General features: G+C 34.0%; 1 protein-coding gene across 1 annotated transcript in view; it reads left to right on the top strand.

Moving 5' to 3' along the window:
* Positions 1-3884: 3884 nt before the first annotated feature.
* Positions 3885-6465, top strand: part of LOC106463759 (protein trapped in endoderm-1-like) — a 34947-nt gene continuing 32366 nt past the window's right edge. The window contains exon 1 of the mRNA XM_022391341.1: positions 3885-3903. The gene's annotated coding sequence lies outside the window, so the exon portion shown is untranslated. The remainder of the gene's footprint in view (positions 3904-6465) is intronic.

Genomic DNA, 6465 nt, shown 5'->3' with positions numbered 1-6465 from the left:
AATGGCTTTAACTGATTTAATTACATGCTAATTTATTGATCTACTTTAAAGCTTCTTTGTACACAATTTTTTTGTTTTGGTATCAGGAGAAAAGATTCTGAGCAGAGAAACAAATGAAGGCTCCATGAAGATTTTAAATCGTTTTAACACGTGATTGGTCATGGGTAGAATGATTAGAAGTCTTCACATGGAGAAAAAAGCGTAAAAAATATCCTTCTTGATCATACATTACCAAAAAATCCGCCTTTTCAGTTTGAAACCAGTTAGTGGTTGTGATTTCCAAAAATTGCTATATTGGTTACTTTTGCCTCTTAGGACGTGGCCACATAGCCCATGTTACTTCCCGCACAAAGTTGTATCTATACCCCGAGTTTGGAGTTTTAGAAGATGTGGCATTTGCCAAAAAATGATATATTGGTCATTTTGACTATATTTGCAGCCTCAAAACAGTCTCTGAGGCTGCGGGCACTTAGCCCATGTTACTTTTCGCACAAAGCTATATCTGTACCCCGAGTTTGGAGTTTGTAGCTTTAAAGATGTGGCCGTGCATAAGGAACAGACCCACAGAGAGACATTTGAGCATATATATATATATATATATATATATAGATTACCAAATAATTGGAAATATTGATCACATGTAAATGAAAAAAAAACAGCTTGACTTAGTGTGTGACTGCTGTATTACGATTGTGGCGGTTTTTGAACTCCTGAATACAAACTTTGATCTTGTGGTAATATTAGACATCCATTTTGTTTTTGGTTTTGTGTATCAACAGGAATACACTGAACTAGGCGGGGATAAAACATGTTGACGAGTTTGGAATGGAACTAGACATTTCTTCAGAGTTTTCAATTCAGTGAGCAAATGTTTGGTCTTATACTCAGAATTTGTTGGTGTTATAAAGACAAATTCACTTCTGGCTAAATATGCTTATATACTAGGTACTGAAAAAATGTATATGCAAGTTGTGGTGTGAAACGCTATGCGAAACCTACTTTTTTAGTAAAATAATCATCGTGAAATTCTCGGTTTCAGTCTTTCTAGAATCGATCATGTGAAGTGTCTTGCATGGAAAAACCATCACCAAGCTCAGTAAAAACGTGAGTTATTTCAAGGAAGCATTAAGTTGAAGTGCGAAATGGTGCGTTTCTTGTGCTGGAAATCACTCAGAATGTAGCACAGAATTTTGGACTAGTTACATGCACCTAGAAAGAAGGGCCGGGCGTGTCTTGTTTCGAGGTTCTTGGATCGGAAAGTTCGAAGTTTAAACCTGCGATATGTCCCTGAATACGCTCCGTGCTTTCAGCGTTATAAAAATTTACATCCGCTTTACAGTGAAAAATAACTGTGTAAGCGTTGGAATCTGACTGGTTTCTCTCCCTCTGGTCAATAATTTGAAATTAAGGACAGCTATACTTGAACCCTGAGGTCTCAGACGTAGTCGTTTAGTCTATGTGTTGCTTAAGTTGGCGTTCAGGTTCAAAATATCAGCAGCAAACCACCACAGCTGAGGCTACTGAAAGCATAAGCAAAACTCTTTTGACCAAGACTTTGAATGTTTTGGATTAATTATATAGTAAAACTGACTGATGAGATACTGGTCAAACTGTAGATGTGTATATACAATTTATGGTAAAGTTTTGGCTGAAAACAGTTAAATATGTCTTGGAGATCTTCGCAGACGTAAGAACATTGGGTTGTCCAAGTAGGACCACAGTAGCACTTACTGAACCCTCTATAGTAGTGAAGAATTATGGCTAAGATAGAAAAAATCGGTGCCATTGTGCAGGAAATAAGGAATGACAGCAAAACAAAGAAGCGGCCAGAACTGTAACCCAATTCTCAGAAGTTAAATTTATCAGCTAGTGATTACAGGGGGAGGGGGGTAATTTTCTCAAATCCTTTTCGCAGGAAATCTGTTAGAATAAGGAACTTGATAGTAAGTAGTCAACATCGAGTGGGGGGGGGGGGCGAACTGTTTGCAAGGTTAGAATACTACATCTTGCTAGCCCTCAGAGAGACGTTTTATGTATTTTCAAGAAGCTTAGAGACACTGAAAGTATCATCATTCAGGAGTTTGAAGCAAAGGCTTGTTTAGATAAACTGCTGTTGTTTATTGTAGACTAGTGTCACGACGTCTTTGCAGTTTCACGTGAAGTTCTTCTTGGTTTTGGTGGATTTCTGAAGTAAAATGCTTGAGTGAAGCAGAAAATGTGACTCTCCTTGCTATACAGCTGCTAGTGCAGGATCGTTTAAACAGAAGGAGAACTAGAACTGAACTTATCCTATTTCATTACTTTGGCGACTAAAGGCCGTAAAGTTGAATAACTTTTTAGATGATGCTTTCTGGCATGTGTGTTACTAGAACTTAGGGATCCATGCTACAAATAGCAGCCGAGTTAAAAAAAAAAAGATCACGAATGGGGTTTTATTATATTTCTATCCAAGTTACTTCATTTTAAATATTTATTGTATCATTGTTTGTTAAATCAGATTTTGTAGTTCTCGTAGGTGTTTTCTTTCTGTTGATGAATTAGTGTATAATTTGCTTAGTTTTTCTGTAACTAAAATTTAACAAGATGCTTAGGCTGGAATGACTTCTGTCATGAGAAGCTTTTTCGGGTTTGAGTTTCTTCAAGAATCTCTATTGTATGTTTTAACCTGGTGACGCAGTCTTGAGTTCTTACAATAACACTGTGATGAAAAAGAAATTACAAGCACAATTACAAGAAACACCGTTACAGCCAGAAAGAGCAAATAACATCTAATATTTTAGCATATCTAAAGAAGAACGTCATTTTCACAATTCTCTGGCATGAAGACTTAATAGTTCTTTGTAATAATTACTTTTAATTTTCTCTGTTGAAATAGATTTTCGTAGACTAAAGAAAAACATTAAAGCCGAATGTCTTTCAAAAGATAAATAAACAACAATCTGAATAAAGACATTTTATTAATAAAAACGGTTTTCACGTATCAAAACCCATGTTTGTATTTTTGTCTTCAGGAGAATGATGATTGACATCTAAAGTCGGTTAAGTCTAGTACATAATAATAGATGTAACTAGAAACGACCATTAAATATACAAAAACTCAGGATTATAAAAGCCACTGTATGTTTATTTTTCTTTCTTTTTTTTAAAGTTTTTATTAACTGACTTTTCCAGTCTAAAATCGTGAGATGTGTATATAGAAAGGAACAGATCGAAGCAATCACCTACAAAAATTGTTATTTTTTCTGCTAACTTGGTCTAACGTACACGGGGTTTGGCTACAACTGTGCTAACAGGACGTCAAGGTTAAAGTCAAAGCAACAAATCATGAGGGAAAGAGTTCCATAAAGATATAGAAGACAATTAGATAAACAATGAGGAGAATAACACTAACTTTTAACTTCACCTCTTTCTCTGTTATAAAAAACAAACAACATTATATATCATATATAAGGTGCGTCTGTCGTGCAATTACGAAGTACGATTGGAGTTGAATACAAATACATTTTTAATATAAAAAATCATATATAATTTTGATTTCGATCTAATCAAAGTGTTCGGTAGTAATTTTTGAACATATCGATTCTAAAAAATCTAGAAAGATGACTGCATATAAGTATGGGTAACATTACCTTCAACCACTTCAAATACTGTATATATATTTTTAACTGTATGAGGTAATCGCAGCTTTAATATGCTATATTGATATCTAATCAACCATTTGTTTTCTATGTGAGATTTTGTTTTGCTTCTTTCCAATGTTTTACACACGTCACTACTTTGTTTCACAACCTAACCAATCTTTTAACTAAGATGTTGGACACTGGCTCCTGACGTCGTAGCTGTATATATAATTGGTTTGTACTTCCAAATTACTCTTGCCGAACCCTTGAAGAGCTACATGAGGTAGGTGTGTGTATGTCTTTTATGTTTGTGTAATCAATGTATAGAGATCATATCTATTTGCCAACTGCCTAAAGAAGCTCGTGTAAAATAAGCTTAAGAACAGAAATACTGTAGTATAAAATATATGAGCTTTCACATTGGTTTATTTCACACCAATATTTTACTGTTTTGCTTTAGGACACAGTAAAATATTGTGATGATGTTTATATTGTAGAATATTTATACATATTCCCGCCATTGATCTAAATACAGCTAATTTTTCATGTAAAAAAGGTATAAGTATAGGTTCCACCATAAAAAAATCATTTGGCACGATGTTCGTAACAGTGCTGCTTTGAGGAAGAAATAAATCTAGATAAGAAGTAATATGACCTTTATATTACCATTTACAATTTATTTTACGCATTAGGTCACTGCCTGAAATTATTTTATTGGTATTATCCATTCAAGGTCGACGCTTGTGTTTTTTAAAAAACCGTAATTGGTGGAAAGTTGTAAATTTGTTGTGATCTCTTATGGGACCACGTCCTTCCGATGCTGTGCTGCCATCTACAGTTGTGGCATTTTTGTATAGAATTTCTGCCAAGTAAATTATTACAGCAATAAACGGGAGATTTTCAGAGTTATAATTTGATAACAAGGAACTCACTTTGAAGCTAATAAAGTTCAGAGTGGGGTTGAATGGGCGACGAAGAAAACTTTATTACAAATTTAATCATGTTATTACTGTATTAAACTTGTAATAAAGTTTCATCGTTACCCATTTAAGCTGTCTTTAAACTGTATTTTCAGAGGTATGTTAACTATAGTTTTATCTAGTTTAATTTGACCAAGAAAGAAGGCACAGATGGAACGACCACACAGAAAAAAAAACAACAACAAACTATTGAGAACTAATACAATAAAGAACGGAAACAATGTATTATGAAATGTAATTGTTGGTTGGACAAAACAGTGTATCATGTATATACACTTATTATTTTTGCAGTAATTAGCAAGGTTAAGAAAAAATGAATGAAATTTAAAAAATACTTTACCAGTTAAATTTACAGGAAACCATCTTGTATTTTGAACAACTGTATGTAAACTGAAGCAAAAGTAAGCTGAAAATTGATAGATAGCCAAAATCTAACTCATTGGACAATTGAAAACTGTAGTAGAAATGAAGTTATATCACGATCATAACAGATCTTACACAAAATACTTTAGAAAAACGGGTCAGAACTCGCAAGTTAAAATGTTGTACAAACTGAATAAAACAGAAGCATAGAATCATACTTGGTGGCAAACTAAATAAACAGATATACGCAAAGAAAAAAGCGTAATATGAGAAGCAAGTTAAATAACCACGCCTTATAGCAAAATAAATTTAAATAAGAATAGTTGTAACGGTACTGAGATTTACCAAGAGTAAACATAACTTCAAAGCTACACCATATAGATCCACTAGAGAACAGAAGCTTTGCTCAAGATATTGATTACGGAGTAGTACTAAAACTATTACTAACTGGATCGATGTAAAATGAAGTTTCGATACGGAACAAAAAGTGTAATACATAATGAACAGTATTTATTGAACACTAAACAGTATCTGTACTTACTATTACTTATAGGGGATGATCATGTTCACTGAATGACAGGACTGAATACCCGGTTCTATAAAATATCATTCAAATGATATCATTTTATAGATGTTCCAAACCAGATTGACCAAAAGCCACGTCTCTTAGTAGCAAGAAACCTCGCATTTACCCAGGATGACTTGCTCTAATCACGTCACTGGTCATTTTAATTACAACGTAGGCCAAGCTAACCTATATGGGCAGTAACAGGTATTACTCATATCAAAGAACAGCTTTGGGGTTATGAAACTTTGCCTAAACAATTTATCAAAGCTTTAGAATGAACTCAACTTAACGATTTTTTCGACCATGTATTATGTGAAATCTGCTTGCATACAGAACAAATAATAAATTCAGAATAAATGTTATAATATTACAAGACGGCAGAAATCCATGGTATCTTCATATAACACACATATACTGGCAAGTGAGTATACTGCAATTTGAACAGAAATTGAGTAAAACCTCGAAATTCAGGATAGCTCAAACATCACCAATGGAATCATCAGGTGTACATTGTATTTCATTTGTGTAATATAAGGTGATCCATTTTGGCTTTATCTGATAAGTGAAATTCACAAAGTTAGGAATCCATCACTAAAAAGCTGAATGTGTTCATGAGGACCACTAATAAAACCACGGAGTCTATCATGTCTTCACTTATTATGGTGTAAGCTAATAAACAACAGTTTCACACAATATATTTCACTGCTTCAATCATACGTGCAACGGCTAAAGTGTTTTTGTTTTTATTGCTGGAGAAGGCATGGATTTTTATGAAGTTTGTTATGTTGAAAATAAGTATGGCCTTTTTTCATAGGACCTTCCGTGGACTGGTGTCTCAATAAAACATATTTAAGTTATATTATTATATGGCCCCCCAGTGGCACAGCAATATGTCTGCGGACTTACAACACTAGAATCCGGGTTTCGATACCCG

The sequence above is a fragment of the Limulus polyphemus genome, unplaced genomic scaffold (assembly GCF_000517525.1).
Source record: "Limulus polyphemus unplaced genomic scaffold, Limulus_polyphemus-2.1.2 Scaffold1475, whole genome shotgun sequence".
Lineage (NCBI taxonomy): Eukaryota > Metazoa > Arthropoda > Merostomata > Xiphosura > Limulidae > Limulus > Limulus polyphemus.
This window is presented reverse-complemented; position numbering and strand designations above follow the sequence as displayed.